The 18,541-nt window shown below is 45.6% G+C and overlaps 1 protein-coding gene across 5 annotated transcripts in view; it reads left to right on the top strand.

Annotated features, from left to right (window-relative positions):
• SRSF1 (serine and arginine rich splicing factor 1) overlaps positions 1 to 15,991 on the top strand; it is a 30,952-nt gene extending 14,961 nt beyond the window's left edge. For all 5 annotated transcript variants that reach the window (XM_044429999.1, XM_044429996.1, XM_044429994.1 and 2 more), the window contains 3 exons: positions 780 to 7,045; positions 8,865 to 9,555; positions 15,305 to 15,991. The gene's annotated coding sequence lies outside the window, so the exon portion shown is untranslated. The remainder of the gene's footprint in view (positions 1 to 779; positions 7,046 to 8,864; positions 9,556 to 15,304) is intronic.
• Positions 15,992 to 18,541: the final 2,550 nt, after the last annotated feature.

The following is an 18,541-nucleotide window of genomic DNA, read 5'->3' as shown; positions in this document are numbered from 1 at the left end:
GGTGAATCCGAAGCTTGATTTCTTTCAGGTTTTCATTTTTTTTCAGTGCTAAGTTAATTCTTCCCCATTCCATACTGGATTGTGAATTTTTCCAACCTGCATGAAAATATGTATACCTCTTGTACCACCTTTTTAAAAACCACATTTTGCATGCTTCCCCCCCCCCACCCAAATGTGTGCCATCTTGGGTGTATGTAAGTGTATGCATTTCTCAACCAAGTCTAAGGTCCTGAGAGCAAATGTAACATATAGCCCCCAATCCCTGAGTGCACAAGCGTTGTGTACAGAGCCCAACATGCACAAGCCTGTAATTGTACCAGTGCATCATCCTCTCAAGCCACTAACTTCACATGCATTAAGCATACTACAGGCATACTTCCCATGGTGCAGGAGTTGTAGGATATTGCCCTTTCTTAATTTTGCTGTCCCATTCAAGTGCCTGAAAAGGGGAGCCAGGTGTGCCACTGTTTCTTCCAAATGTGCAATGAATCCATGGTAGATGATGGACTTGAACCAGGACATCAAAATCCCAAATGAGCTCTCTGTACTAAATGCACAATTCTCAAATGGTGTACTTTGTCAATCAATTTTGGGTTTGTTTCTATTACATCTCTAGTTGTGACTCTCTGTTTACCATTGTAGGCCATGAGATCTAGAAACATACAAATAAACGTTGCTACTTTTAACATTCGAATCACTTTAGTACAGTGCAGCAGTATTTCTCTAAGGCGTTGCTTTGACTTGCTAAGAAACCACCTTCACCTCTGTTTTTTTTATAGATTGCGGAATGAGCCTATTGAAAACTGCTGGTGCTTGGCATAAAAGTATGCTTAAAGAAATTGGGTACGGTTCTCAAACCATATATTTTTTGAATAGCTACAGAACTTGGAAAAACGGGTTCTAAGGGGGAAAGGTGTTTGTAACTAGTAAAATCAACCCACATTCTAATTTTGGGTGTGCAGCACATAGGTCAAATGTGTTCCCCCTTTTTGTGCAGTTCATGAGTTGGTTCTGATTGTACATTGACACTTGCCTTTTTGAGTTTCATTCTATAGGTTAAGAGTTGGCAAAAAGCTGATAATTGATTTGATTCCTAGAGGGCCTTGAGCATATTGAATGGCTCAAAATGTTCCCTTGTTTTCCTTCCTGAACTTTTGCTTTATATAGGCCATTTTAGGGTGTGATCCTATATACGTTAAGGAAGAAAACACTTCAAAATCTAGTGTTCCCCAGTCAGCCATGTGCTGAGAGCTATAAGATTTTTTTTTTTTTTTTGCTAAAACAGAATACAAAATTTTGGGCCCATACTAGCTGATGGGGTAAAACAGAACCTGTAGCAGAGGGAATAGTGGATTTTAAATTCAGAAAAGTTTGTGATGTACTTGTGGTAATGAAGTACTTGAATCTGAATCTAAATTGTGCTACCAAAGCCCAATGAGCAACCAGTTCCTTGAGCCCCTAGGAGAGTTATTTCTCACGGCATCCATGCTGCATGTCAGACCACTTCTGAAGCTGAACGGCAGCTTGGCATGGTAGAGGAGAGGATGTATCAAGAATTTTAAAAGATTTGCACAAAGGCATGCACAAACGGCACTCCGAAATGTTTTATGGGAAGCCTTTAGATCTTCCATACCAAAAGAAAAGAAAGAAGGGCTACCTCTGGCATTAATGTCTTTCTCACCAACTGGCCCTCAGTCCTCTGGACTACCCAGTGAACAAATTTAGTTTCTGGTTGGTGTCAGTTTTGCACATGCTTGCTCATTCTGTGACATGTTGGTAATTCTGAATGCATTACCACAAGACAGTGCATTTCAGGTGCATTTTGAGCTGTAATTTCTGCTGTGGACTTGTGCTCACAAAATTGGGAGATGTGAGAATTGAAGGGAAATCTAGGGTTGGGTGGCATGAGTGGGCTCAATTTGTGCCAGTATTTGCGAAGTTCAAATTCTTCCGGCATCCTTGGCCTACATTTACCAGGATCACTTGGTAGACTAGGACTGTGCCACTTACAAGGTGCCACTTAGAAGGTTATAAATGTAGAATCACATTTTTGAGTTTTCCCACACATTTCAAAACAAAAATAGCTTTGCAGGTGGAGACCTTCCACAACAGTGAGTAGGCGTAGCTAGAATATTTCTCCTTGTAGAATACTTCTCCTTGTGCTATCTTTTTACTTGCAGAGAGGTTTTAGGGGAGGGAAAATATTAGAGCATCAGCGGTCCTACTGCATGTGTAGATCTGGCCTCCTGCTCTGCTCAGTTCCTCTGAAAAGTAGCTGAAGCGTTTTGCTGACTAGAAAGGACTAGATGACTGCAGGTTGACATAGAGTTACTGCTGCTGTGCGCTGGCGTCATGAACATCAGCTGGAAGGTAAGAGCTTGGAATAGGACTGTACCACTCACTACCCCCTTCTACACATGCCTGCCATCAACCTGGTGTATTTAAAGCACCAAGTAGCTGGGGGGGGGTTGGTGGGGGAGCTGCCTGGAAGCAATCTTCAGTTTTCCCTAAATCCCCCGATTTATCACCATGGAGTGCTGAGAGATTCTCTGATGGAGGGAGGTCCCTGCCTGTGTTTGCCCATGGGAATGTATCCCTAATTCTTCTGTACCTATGTGTGCATTTCAGTGCTAAATTGCTTTGGGATCTTAATCTGGCTGAAGAGCAGGACGTAAATAAAATGCAGCTAACGTGAATGCGTTTGCTCATACTCTCATATTTGCCTTTTCTCTTTGCTGTTGAGTTTTACAAAGTAATCTTGACAGGGAAGACTTTGCCTGCGTTGTTTTACATTCAGTGGAGCCATAAATCTCAGTAGTGCTATGAATCACAAGATAGAATCAAAAGAACTATTATGTTTTTAAACTGGCTGATTCCAACCATTCCCTCACCCAGCCCACATTCACACCCTCAATTGTCCTTCCAAGAAGTCATTCAGCTCTCAAACCTCTGGAGTGACTGTGACTCTTTATGCATGGATGTACAGAAAAATTGTTAAAAAAAATTCCAAAGGGCATGCCAGAGTGATTTTCTTGGCCTTCCCTCAGCACTGCTTCCTGGGCACTGCCAAAAGCCCCAACAGGATGAGTGTCGTGGGGCCTCGTCTGACAATTTGTTCGAATTGTGAAGCCTTCCATCAACCTGCCACATTTCGCTGGATCAGTTCACAAGTGCTTTTGCCCCTCTCCAGTAACAAAAGATTTTTGAAAGACACGTAACTTGGAATTCTGCAGCTGTTTCCACTTGGCAATATGATAGTGTAGTACTTCCAACCTCAGAGTGAGAACATACTAATCACTCTGGAATGAATTGCTCCTAGGGAACAAGAAATGAATATTAGACACCTCCAAACAAGCTTTCACAGAGGTGGACAATGGGTCGTGCTGCATGGCATCATTCACCCAATAAAGCAGATAAGAATAGTCTGGGAGTAGGTTTCACGCTTAGACTAGAGGCTTGATTGTCTGTCGAGTCCAGAATCATTTGTGCTAACTGGTAGGTATTTTGTCTTGGGGCCTTGGCGGCATCTGCCACCCAATTCTAACTCTGGAGCTTGAATCTTGGTGATTCCATATGCAAAACATTCCTGAACATGCTCCCCATCCACCTGCTACGTTTGGGAGGGAGGCCAAACCAATGACTTAAGTCCCACCAGTGAGATGTTTCTAGGTCATACAGAGGGCGCTTATGCCAAAAAATAATACTTCCTCGGAGAAGGAAGATTTTCTGTTGGTTGTGAGTGAACACTGCAAGAACAATACTGACACTTCTAATTCAAAAGGGGAAGATCTTCAGCTTCTGGAAGTTGCTTTTCTAAGAAGAAATTACTTGGATTCCAGTTGATATTCTTCCCTCTGGAAGATCACCAAATCACCTCTCCAGCACAATGCAGTAGCAAAGTAAATCCCTGATAACCTCCATTTGGTGACAACGCACATATTCAGTGCCTTCCACCTCCAAGATAAAGCGGATAGAAAAGAGTCAAGAGAGCTACCACAGCAGTAGGCAAAACTGGTCTGGATGTATGTGTCATTCAGCCTTGTCCCAGACATAGGTCAACTGCGTGGCAAATTATGGTGGGTGCCGTCATGGGATGCTTCTAGATTTATTAGATTTTTATCCCACATTTTTATTTTATTTTTTAAAGAACTCAACATGTCTTACATCATTTTCCTCCTCTGGCACTCAGTCTTATTCCCACAACAACCACCCTGTGAGGTTGGCTGGGCTGAGAGTCTGACTGACCCAAAGTCACCTATATGGCTCCGCAGCAGGGCAGGGCCAAGAGCCTAGGCTGAGTCCCAGACCCCACGGGCTCTGTAAAAACAGAAGAGGATTTTATTGTGCAAACACAGGCTTTTTCATGGGATTTTAGGGCCCAAATGGCATCCCCTTTTTATGATGCCTCTTCTGTTTTCCCACTTTTTTGTCCCCTCCTCTCCTCTTCTTTGGTCCTTACTGAAAAGGGTCTATGCAGGAGAAAACAATATTGCATCAGCAGTCTTTCTAAACTCGGGCTTCCTCAGCTCCCAAGCTATAAAAATTGATTCGCAAAACCATGGCTTTCTACAGCCATCTAGTGGGAAGAATTGAAAATGCCGCTCATTCAATTTTTGCATTTCTGCATTCCTACTAGCCAGAGTGCTTTGGGCAGTGTACATAAAATCAGAACCCTAAAATAGGATTTCATAAGACAATAGAAAGCCTTCGAATGTAGAGAAATTTAAAACTGCTTAAAATAGCCCCAACAATAAAAATAACATAAGATGATAACTTTTGTATTCTTGAAAAAAAATCAGTTTTCTGAATTCTGCAAACAACTTGCGTTCAGAAGTCCCATTACAAGGTGCCGAATGACCGAATGTAGGGGAAAGTCAGCGTAACTCGGCACTGAAAAGCTGGCAGTGTCGGCAACGGGTAGACCCCTTTGGGGAGAGAATGGGGGGGGGGTTTCGTCTGAAAAGGCCCACTTCTCTTGCATACTTCTCCATACTCCCCTCAACAGAGGCCTTAGCGGGGAACCCCCAGAAGTTCCATGGTATTTGGGGAAGGTCATATCGGCAGAGCCGTGGCACTGGGCTCAGAGACATGCAGGCAGCCGGTGCAACGCTGGTCAGATTCGGTGTTCGATGCTCAGACCTTCTGGTCTCCTCTTGAAGCTGACCACCACAGCTCATCTAAACTGGCTTCCAACAGTCCAAGGCTAACCTGCATCGATTGCATTGCAGTAATTAACTTGGGAAGTCTCCAGAGTATGGACTCCTGAAGCCCAAACCTGTGTCTAGTTCAGGGCATTGCTAGTAGAAGGCGTTCTCTGCCACTGGGCACAAGACAGCTGAGGGCTTCACTGTAGGCTTTGAACCTGCTCCTTTGCAGGAGGGACAAGCCTGCCAAGAGCAACACAAACACCCTCTACCCAGTCAGAAGAACTGCTCACGCACAGCTCTTTAGGTCCACATGCATGGAAAACTATTTCCATGACTATTCTAAGGCATGGGTGTCCTACCTCTTCCAGCCTGAGGACTGAATGCCACTCCAGAGAAGCTCTTGGGGACCAAAGGCAAAAGGGGTGGGACTAAAACACCAGCAATTTTTTTTAAAAGCCCTTTACTGCTAAGAACTAGACCTTTTCATCTTTCAGAATGGGACTAAAAATTGCCAAAAGCTGCAGTCACCCAATGGCAAAGAGGCATGTAAGAGAAAGTAGCATTACTGCAGAGGGCTGGACCGGGTTTGAGGTCTTGCATCCCTTTACCGTAAAGCATGATCTATAACAAAGTGCAGCACCACACATGTGTAGGTAAGTGTTACCTTTCTGCTATCGCACTTCTCAATATGCATCGATACCTGTATTTGGCTTGTGCGAATGTTATGCAAATCAATATCCTAATTTGGGGCGATTCGTAAGAGGCCGTTGTCATGCATGTGCTAGCAACCTTGCGTGGGAAATGCGGGCTTTAAATGCCAGTAATAAATGTACATGTGCACAGAGACAGGCTCCTGAAATACTGGCTTGGGCGTTTTGCTTGCCCTTGGATAAGACAGGAAAGGTCTCACAGGATGGAGTCAGTGGTTGACTGTAAGACTAGAGCCTGTAAAATATTTCGTTGCCCCAAAAGTGTTTTGTGCGCTCCAAGATGGCCTGTTCGTCTGTGCCTAATGAGAAAGGCTGTTTTGTAGCTCGACCTGAGAGATGTTCATACCCCCTCTTTCCAAGGGACAAGTAGCTGCCCAGCTATTTCCCGTTGTGTAGCAGTAACTCCACTCTGCCCCACTGGCAGCCGCTGTGAGGACGGTTTCTTGTTTCCAGTGGAATTCTAGCCATCTGCACTAATCTTCCCATTGCCTTTGATGTACCCGTGAATCTCCGCCTTTGTGCTCTTCCACTCCAGGGGCCTCCTTTTCTCCAGAAATTTTTCTTCGCCATCCCTCCTCTTTACTTCAGGAGATCCCGTTTTGCTGAGAGGCCCAAACTGGGCACCCTGTTTGCTATTGTCCATTCTTATTTATTTGCACACAGGCATGAATATGCAGAGAGAGGAGTGCAAGCTCTGCCTTGCTATCATGAAATAGACCAAAGGATTCAGATTCTGAGTGCCTGTAAGGGGAAAACATCACAAGATCCATCCCAAGAGAGAGACAGACCTGACCCAGGAGCTGGACTTGCCGGAATGTAGGCCCCACAGATAACCAAACCAAGGGAAAGCAAGGAAGAATCCCCTTCCCCATCTTAATGAGTAGGGAAAAGATGTAAGCTGGATTATAGTGTCTTTAGATACTCCTGGACACGCATAATGTATTAATGTACTCTGTATCAGACCAGATAATTTATTTTTTATCTGTATATCCTGCTTTTTTTTTTTTTCTTTTCGGAGAACTCAGGGCACCTTTCTCATTTCTCCTCTTCCTCTCTGTCCCAAGGTAGCTGATGTCAAAGCTTCTGCAGCACTCAGAAAATATCCAGACTTTGAGAACCATTCCACTGGGAACTTGTTTGTTTTATTATATTCATATCCTGCCTTTTTTCCTTTTCAAGGAACTCAAGGTAGCTTACATATTTATTTATTTAATGAAAGCATTTCAACCCTGTCCATCACTAGCATCTCGGGACAGCTTACAATAAGAAACAAATGGAATAAATAAACACAGCATCCAGCAGGTCAATATAAAAACCCCAGTTAAAACCAACTGAACATTAAAATAGTGGAAAAATAAGAAAGTTTTTGCTTGACACTGAAAAGAATAAAGCGTCAGCGCCAGGCAAACCTCGGGGTGCCACTGCAGACAAGGCCCTCTGGGTAGCCACCTTCCTGATCTGGGGGCTGGGAGTAGGAGGCACTGCTTGGCAGTGGTTCCGCTCCTACCTTGACAGCCGATTCCAGAAGGTGGTGCTGGGGGACTTCACCTCTGCTCCATGGCAGCTATGCCATGGAGTACCGCAGGGGTCTATTCTGTCCCTCTTGCTATTTAACATCTACATGAAACCGCTGGGAGAGGTCATCAGGAGGTGTGGGCTGCGGAATCACCTGTACGCTGATGATACCCAGCTCTACCTCTCGTTTTCTACCAATCCAGGTGAGGCAGTGGCTGTGCTGAACCGGTGCCTGGCCGAGGTAATGGGCTGGATGAGGGCCAATAAACTGAAGCTCAATTCAGACAAGACAGAGGTCCTGCTGGTGGGTGGTTCAAGCCCTTGGGAAGGTGACTTGGATCTTGTCCTGAATGGGGTTGCACTCCCTCCAAAGGACAGGGTCCGCAGCTTGGGAGTGCTTCTCAACCTGGAGCTGTTTTTGGAAGCTCAAGTGACAGTGGTGGCGAGGAGCGCTTTCCTTCAGCTTCGGCTAATCCATCAGCTGTGTCCCTACCTGGAGGACGACTGCCTGGCGACAGTGAAACACGCGTTGATAACTTCCCGATTAGACTTCTGTAACGCGCTCTACGTGGGGCTGCCCTTGAAGACGGTCTGAATACTTCAGATGGTGCAAAATAGAGCAGCCAGGTTGCTGATGGGGACTGGGCATTATTCTCATATAACCCCAGTCCTCTACCAGCTTCACTGGCTTCTCATCGAAGTCCAGGTTCAATTCAAGGTGTTGGTAATCACCTATAAAGCCCTTAACGGCTTGGAACCTGGATACCTAAAGGGACGCCTGCTTCCATATTTGCCCTCCCGCCCCTTGAGATCGGCAGCAGAGGCCCTCCTCCGGGAGAGACATCAGGAAGAGTACCTGGAGGAGGGCCTTCTCTGTAGTGCCGCCCCGACTATGGAATGTGCTCCCCAGAGAGGTCCGCCTGGCGCCGCCGTCATTTGTTTTTTGGCGTCAGGCTAAGACCTTTTTATTCAAACAATATTTTAACAATGTTTAATATTTATAGGTTTTAATTGTGCAGCGGGGTGTTTCTGGGTTTTTACTGTATTTGTATTTATTAATTTGCGTGAGCCGTCCCGAGGCTATAAAGCAAGGGGATGGCATACAAAAACTTTAAATAGATAAATAATACCTCAAATGAATCTTTTTTTCATTCAAAGTGGTTTGAATTTCCCTGCTAAAAGGCAGAGAAACATCCAGAGTGCTCCCTAGGACTACATGTGCATGCGCAGGCAAGTTGTGGGGCAGCAGTAAGAATGTATCGTGTGGGACAGAAGCCTTTTTGGTACGGCAAAGGCAGGTAGTCCTCAGGACCCCGAGGGTGTGGAATGGGCTTCCACGAGAGGTGGTTGAGGCCCCATCGGTGCAGGTGTTCAAGGATAGGCTGGACGTGCACATGGTGGGCATGTCGTGAGTGGAGCCGGCTGGTGCCGGAGGTCAGACTGGATGGCCCGGGAGGCCACTTCTGACTCGCTCTGTTTCTATGTTTCTAAGGAGCCAGCTTAGGGCAGTGAATATCCAGAGACTGGGACGCGACCAAGCTCATCTCTGTTGGCATAGCAGGATTTGCAAACCAGCACGGTGGGTTTAAATGGTTCTTGGAATGCAACCAAGTGAAAGATGGAAAGAGGAATGGTGTGCATTGGCTAATTAAGATGGTGTCTTGGGAACATGATGCACAAAACAGGAGTGCGGCTCAAGCATGCATGCAGTGATACAAAGACAGAGGCAGCAGGAATTTCCGAAGTCCAACAGTGAAAACCCTATGCCTTCCCATTAGGATTTCATATTAGGCAGTGCACCTGCGCTTACCTATTTTGTGTTTTGGACCAAGAGCCAGGAGCAGGGCCTTCAATGTGGTGGCCCCATTTCTATGGAATTCGCTGCCCCTGGAGACCAGGTAGGCAGCAACACTCTATATGTCTTGTCATCTTTGTTCCAGGAAGTTTTAATGTTACCTTATTTTTACTGCATTGTTTTCATTCTCTGTTTTAGCCTTTTTGCAGCTCTAGAATCTGTTGAGATGTGGAGCAGTATGCAAATACTGTGAATACATAACTAATAAAGTAAAGAAACCTGCAGGATGTTTTGAAATGAAAGCAAAGAGCAAAACTAAACAAGATGTCCTCCATGTCCTGGGTTGCCCCCCAGTTCCCTGTGGTAGGACCCTGATCCAGATTGCCAGGTACTTACTTTTAGAAAGCCATATTATGCTATTGCTAAGTCATAAGCAGTGTCTTAACCCCCCACACGAGGGTTTGCAGGGGAAAGCGGCAAACGAAACCTAGCTCCAATAAGCATTGTTCCATTTGCTAGCAAAGTGCGATATCCCTTTGTCGTTAAGTGGTAACGACGTGGCATATGACCGCGGAGCTTTCTGCTGAGTCATCCTCGTAGAAGGAACAACCTCATGTTCTCGGGGAATCCTCAGCACTGAATCAGAAATCTTGCAAACGCCTCATTCTGGTCTCACACTTCTACGTCAGCGTATGCATTCTTCCACTCGCCCAGTTTGCCAGTCAGTTCTGCGTCGTGTTTCCATGGTCTTAGGAGATGCATTGGCAGTGCTGCTGCTCAGGGCAAAGGCTGCATTCGGTTTAGTGCCCAAGCTGAGGTTTGCCTCCTTTTTCTTGGGTGGTGACAGGACAACTGAGAAGCAGATCTTTTTCTGGCCGAGTCTTCGGTGAACCTGTCTAGGTGTTCGAGGTGAGCTGCAGGGATACGGTCCCTGCTTGGCATGCAGAATGGCCCAGGTTTGATTCTGGGCAGCTTCATAGAGGGCCAAGAAAATCTGACTCAGTGTTTGGGCAGCTCTCTGCATTCCACACGCTTACAAGTCTGTCTTTGTATCCACAAGGCTAGAAACTATTCTCCTTGAAATGAAAAACTGGAGTGTCCACAGTAGGGGATCAGCCAAGTTCTGTGATAGGGCACAGGCCTCATGTTCAGGGTTCCTGGTTGGATCCCAAGCATCTCTAGGCACAACAGGGAGACTGGCCCAAAAGGGAGGAGGAGCTAGTTCTGGCAAATGTTGCATGTTCACGTCACTGAAATACAAAAGAAGCCCCTGTCCTTCTTGGGCTAGAGTTATAGACCCACTGCAAGCGGTAGAGAACCTCTCTCAGCCTGAGGACCAAACTCCATTTCAGATAATCTTTCCGAAGGTGCATTCCAGTGGTGGATGAAAGCAAAAGTTCTGCTTGGGACTTTTGGGTATGTCCCGAATTTATAATTACTGAGTATGTCCCAAATTTATAATTATATACATTTAATTAATAAAAGGGGGCAGGGTAAGAAAAGCAGTGCATTTTAACTTCAAGTTCTTAGTGCCCACAGCTAAGCCTTAGAATGGGTGGAGAACCTGCAGAAATGCAGGAACTGTCAAATAGTTTGTGGCCAGGTTAAAGGGTGTAGAGCCAGGGAAAGAGGGCTTGGGCATAGGGATAGCCCAGGTGGGTCAGGGTTGGTACTCAGCCCTGACATTTGGTGATCCTGGTGCAGCAGGTCACTTTGCCTACAGGCTGGTGGACAGCTTCCCCTGTTGAATTTCTGCTCAAAGGTACAAGAAGCATGCAATTGCTCACACCTGGCTACTGGTCTTGAGTCCTTGGTTGTTTCTGTGCATAACATTAAAGGGGCCCTAAACTGTGTTCTTAAGTGCGCTGTCTGATTTATCTCACATAACAAACCCACTGAGTTTCTCTAGCAGAAGCACTAGGCACAAGTATTTAGCTGCCATTAAGTAGCACCAATACAGCTGTGTGCATTGCCAAGGTATCCCTTCTAAAATGCCTCTTGATGAAGACTTTTCTGCACATTTAGTGGCAGCCTAAAAAACTGACCTTTTGCTGGCATGGAGATAAGATGCAAGAAAAGGCTAAGTGGCTAAAGACGAAAATCTATGTCTGTTTTTAGGCAAAAAAAAATCCTACAATTCCCAGAATTTCTCAACTGCTGCCACCAGCTGGAGAAATGCTATGAGTTCTTGGACTTTTTCTGTCTAAACGGGTATAGGAGTGTGCCCAACAGTTCTGCATGTTTTGGCCAGTTGTTAAAGGGAACAGCAGCAGGGTCATTAGAAAAGGATTACTCTTAAACAAGATGGTAATGCTTTTTTAGTACTCTAACTATACACGATATTACTGGTGGTGTATTTGCAATGCACCCATATATATTCTATTACAAGTATTATAGGATGCAATAAAATGAAGAAGCAAGTAGCTGCAGGCCTGCCTTTGGCAGCTTTTGCCTTAGTAAACGTTGCTGGCTTTTTATGACTAACTGTATATACAAAACATTCATTTAAGATCCCCATGCTGATTTAAGCCAACAGTGGAAATGCTCTGTATCGGTTGATCGCCATGACAGACTGCTGTTTCATTTTGTGAATAAATGGTGGCTTCCAACATGCTGACATTTTAGGTTTTGTCTTTGCAAATCAGGAGTGTGGAATCTCAGAGCCAGTGTTGCTCTCTCCAAAGGTCCCCCATGCCCTGCCCCCTTTCCCTAAACTTCTGCTCATTTGGTGGCCCCTTGTCTTTTCAGAGTTCCCCACCACCGCTCCATTTCTGTTGGGGTTCAAGCCAGGTTTTGTCATGGAAAGAGGTCTGGCTGCCTTAGAACATGACCTGTGCCAGGAGAACAGACATGGGGATGTGACCCTGTCGATACTCCTGGACCTTTGGGTGGCTTGAGACCATCAACCATGACTTCTTCGTGAGCTGATTGAACTGGGAATGGAGGGAATGATGTTGCGGTGATTCCACTCTTCCTTGGGGTACTTCGAGTAGCGCTTGGCCCCAGGGGGGTCCTCATTGAGCGAATGAGCGGGGTCCTTGGGGTTTGAGTGTATGCTGATGACTCGTAGCTGTCTTTCTGCACAGGTGAGGCTGTAGAAGTGCTAAACGGGGGCCTGGCTGTGGAAACGGACTAGATGGGTGCTAAAAAAATGAAACTCAATTCAAACAAGATGGAGATGCTTTTAATGTATTATCTGGTTGGAGGCTGAAACAAGCAACTTGTTTCAGTTCTCGAAGAGCAAGTTTGTCGCTTGAGGTATCCCTTCGATCCGCCCTTGTCAGTTGAGGCTCAGGTGGCCACAGTGACCCAGAATGGCTTCTGCCAGCTCTGGCTGGTCACCCAGGTGCAGCCCTATCTGGACGGGTGGTCTGGTTTCAGTAATCTACCTTCTAATGAACTTCAAATTAGATTGTTGCAATGTGCACTATGCCCTACATGGCGCTGCCCATCAAGAACATTCAGAAGCTGCAACTGGTACAAAATGTGGCAGCCAAATTAAATAACCGGAACCCAGTATTTGGTCCTCAGGTCTGAATAGATAGACCAGTTTGGGCCTGCTTGTATTTGCTGCTTCTGTGCTTCCAAGCTGAAGTCAAGGTTCTTGTTTTAACCTATCAAGCCTTACATTGTTTTGGGGTTGTGGTACTTGGAAAAGCACACACCTCAGTCTAAGCAGACACTACACTCAGCATCTGGGGCCTTCCTCGTAGAGCCAAAAAAGAGCTTCTGAGAAAGGCTTTGAAAGCAGCAATGGGGGGGTGGGTCAACATTCCCTCCCATCTGTGGAATGACCTCCCCATCAAGGCCTAGCTAGCACCAGTATTGTCCTCTTTTTGGTGCCAGGTTAAGATACTCATTTATGCTGAGACCTTAAGAAATATACACGGATATTTAAGGGCTTGTGGGGATTAGTCATCCAAGGTGTTTTTACAGGGCTATACATCATATGGGGACTGCAGGTGGCGCAGTGGTTTAAGCCGCTGTGCTGTTGGGCTGGTTGATCGAAAGGTCGCCGGTTCGAATCTGTGCAACAGGGTGAGTTTCTCTTGCTCCATCCCAGCTCCTGCCAACCTTGCAGTTCAAAAGCATGCAAATGCAAATAGATAAAAAGGTACCACCTCGGTGGGCAGGTAACAGTGGTGTTTAGTCATGCCGGCCACATGACCACGGAGACTGTCTGCAGACAAACACTGACTCCCTTGGCTAGGAAATGGAGATGAGCACCGCCCCCTAGAGTCAGGCATGACTGGACTTAATGTCAAGGGGAAACCTTTACCTTTTCATACATCATATGTATTATCTGTTTTGAATTTTGGTTTGTGTGTACGTGTGTGCATGCTTTGGAAAGAGTCTATGGTATTTTACTGCATTGTTTTTATGACCTGTGTTGTGAACCGCCCAGAGAGTTTCAGCTACTGTGGACAATTTACAAATGAAATAAGACTAAGACTAATAGCTTGAAATGCCTCTCCTAAGGCTTAATTACTGGAAGTCAGCGCTTTAAAGCTTAAACAAATGCTGTCTTCTTTGGGCCTCTTCTCCTTAGAAATATATTTGGTCCTCAGACTGAAAGTGACTCGGCACCCTTGATGCCACCATCTCCAGGACCTGGTTCCCTGCAGCCTCAGGTGCCCCGCTCCCAGCTTCCACACAGCAGCAGCAAGAGAACTGACGGTTCGCTGCTGAGATTTAGTGGCAAGCCATGAGAGAGATGAGTTAACTTAAGCTAGCTTGGCTTCCAGAAAAATATGTCCCCTAAGAGACTCTGTAGTGGTTGGCCTTTGTATTTCAGTGGCAGACCTGTGTCACGGTTTTCTTTTCTTTTGGCAGTGTGGCTACCACAGCAGAAGTGCAGCTCCTAAGAGATCTGGGAGCTGGAAATTGGTCCCAGGACCATGCAAAGCTGCCCACCCCTGACTCAGCAGCCATAACCGCTTTGTTTTCCCATCCATTCTAAGGTGACACAGGTTCCTTGCCTCCTATGAGAGTCACTGCCTGCACTGATCCCAAGGGATAGGGAAATGAATGCAGATTTTCTGCAGTCTGAAAAAAGAGCACAGGGAAAGCATCGGAGGAGAGCAAAGTTATGACGACTTTGTATGGCTGCCTTGTATAAAAATGTATGAAAGGGAAACAAAATTTAGTGATTCCAGCTGAAATTGCAATCCTGGCAGAGCCTACATTGAAGAGGGGCTGAGGCTAAATCTCCAAGGTTTCTCGCAACACTGTGGTTCTAAAAACTTGGTGTGAAGGCACCCTCATGTTGGTAATTCTCAGCAGAACATGCAGGCTCCTCGTGCAGGACCACCGAGAAGTGCAAATGTGCAAGAGGCAGAAATAGCTGTCCAAAAGATTTCCCTGCCCCACAATACCCACATGGAGTCTTTCCTTTCTCTTTTTTCCACTGGGAAGAGGAAAGCATAAACCCATTTTTAAATTTCCTCTTTAGAGCAGGCTTGAATGGCTGTGTCTAATAAACTGCCTCAGGTTCCCCCTCCTCTGCCCTCCCCATATTGCTTCTGTGGCTTTAATGCCTCTCAATTTCTGAATTTTATCCAGGTGGTGTCACGGACTGTTGCGGCTGGCCTCCTTTTTCTCGCCTGCATTTCCTGGAGGGTTGTTTTTAATTACTAGCCAAGAAGCGAGCAAGGAAACTCTAGGAGAGGCTCAAGAATGCCCACCCATCCCAAGCAGGCACCAAATATCAGCCGGGAAGGTGAATTGAGCAGTGAAATGGAGGATGAAGCCGAGAAAGCCTTTGTGGGGGATCAATAGCTTGTCATCCCACCCTTTGGCCTTCTTTGAGCTGTATTGTGCAAGCTTCGGTGTCAGCTCATCATAGCTGCAGTCTATTCCCCCCCTTCCCTTTTCAATGAAAGTAGCACATCCCTTGTGGATTGCAGGCAGCCAGTAGCCGTTTAATGGGGCATCTCCTTGTCAAAGCAGCTGCATCAGCATTTTCCACCTTCTCTTATTTTTTTTTTTTTTCTGGGATAAGGCTGTGTGTGTGTGTGTGTGTGTATAGGAAGACACCTTCTAATCAGCAAACGAGTGTAAAAACAGGAATGGCCCAGCTCTGCAGCAGTACAATGCGCACAAACAATTTAATACCTTTTTATTTGTATTCTAAAAAGGGATATTTCTCCTTGCCCTTCCCAAGAGGTGAGGCTGGTATGCTGCAGTCGTGGGAAATACGCCACTGGAACATAGAGATTTGGCTCAGTGGAGACAGGCAATCTTCTTCTTGCTGAAATGCATCCAAGATATGCAGCGGAAAGAAGAGACAAGGACTTTGCAGATGTGTCACTTGCTCTAGCCTGTTTCTTTTTGAAAAGGAGAGAACAAGGAAGGGGTCCTGGAGGGGAAGTGGGATGGTTTTGACAAATTGGCTTCAGTTACCAACTGGTTTATTGTCCTTGGGCTCTTGTGTCTTTACCAGTAAACTGACCTGCAGAAATGTAACGGGCAAAGTTGTCCTACCATAAGCATCTAGTATGAAAAACTTCATCTGCTTATCTCTGCAGCACAAGTTGCTATTAAAGACTTAGGAGCAGGGCGAAAAAGAAGAGAAATAATTGCTTTGCAATATTCAGGAGGTCTATAGAGGTTAAAATCTCTCTCTCCCCCCACCCCATTAGCACTGGGCCACTTACCCATCTTAGCTCCAATATCCAAACTGTACCATGGAACATGTGAAGAACTGAGGTTGCCACCTTTGTTCTGGTCCCACTCCTACACATTCTACAAAAGTCAGACTATTACATCACAGAAAGTTACTCCCTTCTAATCTTAACAGAATCAAAATAAATATTCTAGTATACTGCAAATGAGTCAGTTTTTCCTCCTCTTCTGGATCCTTCTGTGTGGCCTCCCTCTAAGCTGACCCACTTCTTGCCATTTCCAACACTTTGTAATCACGCAGTGGTGATTTCCAGAGCAGAGGAACTGATACAATTTTAGCAGCCACTGAAATCATGTTTAAAAATAATCTACAAGCTTGCTAATGTCCCTTCTCAAGATAATTGAGAGCTGGTATAGCTAGAAGTACTGCAAAGAGGAGCATTTATCTCTCAGCTGGTTATTAGTTCGCCCACTCCAGGTGACTGCTACTTTTGATTTTTAGCACAACATTGGAGCCTGGTGTACATGCCTGTCTTACAGGGCCAGAGAGAGAAACACAATTTTCAGGTTGCAAGTCAATCACATTTCTGCAGGAGCAAGTCTGTTTGAAATTGGGGGATTGGGCTATAAGTTTGGCCTGGAATATTGTTGCTCAGTTCTTCCTGCTGGGAGGGCTCATCTACCATTAACAGTTTCCAGACTGATGAAACAGCCAACATAAGTTGCACATGCGTGTGGAGAGGAGTGTTTAGCTGCCCTCCCAAGTGTCCAACACAGCAGGTTGCCAACTGACCTGCAGAAAGTCGATCTGCTCCTGCACCTTGAACAGAGATTGCATATGCAGGGTGGGGGGAGCAGAAAAAACCTTTCAGGGCAGGCAGTTTTTCAGTTGATAATTACTGTTGATTAAACTGCAATTAAGGGGGAGGCTACAATTCAGAGGCTAACAACCATAGGTTAGGAGAGGGTGCTTTGTATCCTGCTGCAGAAGTTTTAAAGACCTGTCATCAGTCCAAGCCAGCCTAGCCAAAGAGATTTGGGATTCCAGCACTGCTGTGCTCAGGGCACATGAGCCCCACCAGGGGGAAAAACTGGCCGTCTTACAGCAAACGCATCTGACATCACTGAGAATCAGTTGTATGCACATCTGTGCTGTACCAGGGCTGATCTTAATTTTCCGGTTCTTTGCCAAATTAGCCCACCTAGTTCTCCTCTTCCTCTAGGTGTGTTGGGCTGTAGCTCCCAGCATCCCCCAGTTTCCACTAGAAAGTACCAGATAAAAGTTGTACAGACAAGACTCAACAGTCAGAATGTTGCTTAGTCTACCACACTAACATGTTATGCGACCCCCGAGCTAGGAGAGTAAGTACCCGGAGGAGGGCTTTCTCTGCGGTGGCGCCCAACCTATGGAATTCACTCCCCAAAGAGGTCCGCCTGGCACCGTCGTTACTGGTTTTTCGGCGCCAGGTAAAGACCTTTTTATTTAAACATCATTTCAATTGTTAAAACATATGATCTGGCCAGGGCAACTTCTTCTTCCTTCTCTTTCTCCTCCTATATTTTTATTTTATACTGATAATTTTAATTTTATATTTGTAAATCAATGTATTTTTTGTATTTTTGTATTTAATGGTAATTTATTATGTACTGTTGTATTTCAATGTATTTTATCATGTTGTAAGCCGCCCCGAGGTTTCGGCAAGGGGCGGCATAGAAATGTTATAATAATAATAATAATCATAATCATAATCATAATCATAATAATAGGTCTGGGGTGGGTGGCAGGCACCTGATTCCTGCCTTTTCCAGGTGCAGGTATAACACCAGCCCGTCCTATCAGCACCTGTTGATATAGTGCAATGGTGCAGAATTTCTTTCAGTCTGAGGGCTGATTGTGGAGGTATTCTAGGGCCGAGAGGAAAAAGATGGTGGTGCCGAAAATAGAGATTTTAGCTCTTCCATGTCAAAGCCTTCAGAGAAGCATTTTAGTCATTTTCAATTCAGAGGGAACTGTATGAAACCCAGGAGGCCATCAACTGAGAGAGGTTCCTTGCCAAGGGAAAGAAGGTGGGGTATACATAATCAACTGACTTGCCAACCCCAGAAGCTGAACTGAGTTTCCAGGAGGGTAGAATCTGCCCGTAGCCTGATGTTCCCCAGCTCAGTATAATGTTTGTGCAATCCTTGCACACAGAGGAGGTAGTTGGTATCCTACCGTCTTGTTCCGTAGAGGTGAGTGTAAAGTTTGGGGGGGGGGGAGCTGCCCTAATCTGGCACAAAATGAAAGGACTCTGATCTGCAGAAACCACATAGGGCTCTTAAATATAAGAGACCAGCCAACTGTCAGCTATAATTGAATAGATCCTTTACATTCAGTGATAGTTTACCTGGAATCTGGTTTTCCTTAGGTTGCTTTAGACCACATCCCAGGTTTACTGGTTTTTGGCCCTGCTAATGGGAATTGTAGTCCAAAACATGGAGGTTGGAGAAGGTTACCTCCAAGTCTAGACATCTACAGTGTCATCCTGAATGAGCATTGAATCTAACCTGTGGGTTTTGATCCTGCGGGATGTTGCTGTTGTTGTAAGCCGCCCCGAGGCTTCGGCAAGGGGCGGCATAGAAATGTTTTAAGTAATAAATAAATAAATAAAATATACTTGCTCGGTGTGTGCTAGCGTAGCACGTTCTTCGTGCTGTGGCTGCCACTGTGTGAGCAGAAGGTCAGGCCAGAGGGACCTTTAAAGGTCTCA

The sequence above is a fragment of the Varanus komodoensis genome, unplaced genomic scaffold (genome assembly GCF_004798865.1).
Source record: "Varanus komodoensis strain SLA01 unplaced genomic scaffold, ASM479886v1 scaffold20_1, whole genome shotgun sequence".
Classification (NCBI taxonomy): Eukaryota; Metazoa; Chordata; class Lepidosauria; order Squamata; family Varanidae; genus Varanus; species Varanus komodoensis.
Note: the sequence above shows the minus strand (reverse complement) of the source record. Positions and strands in the feature narration are given on the sequence as shown.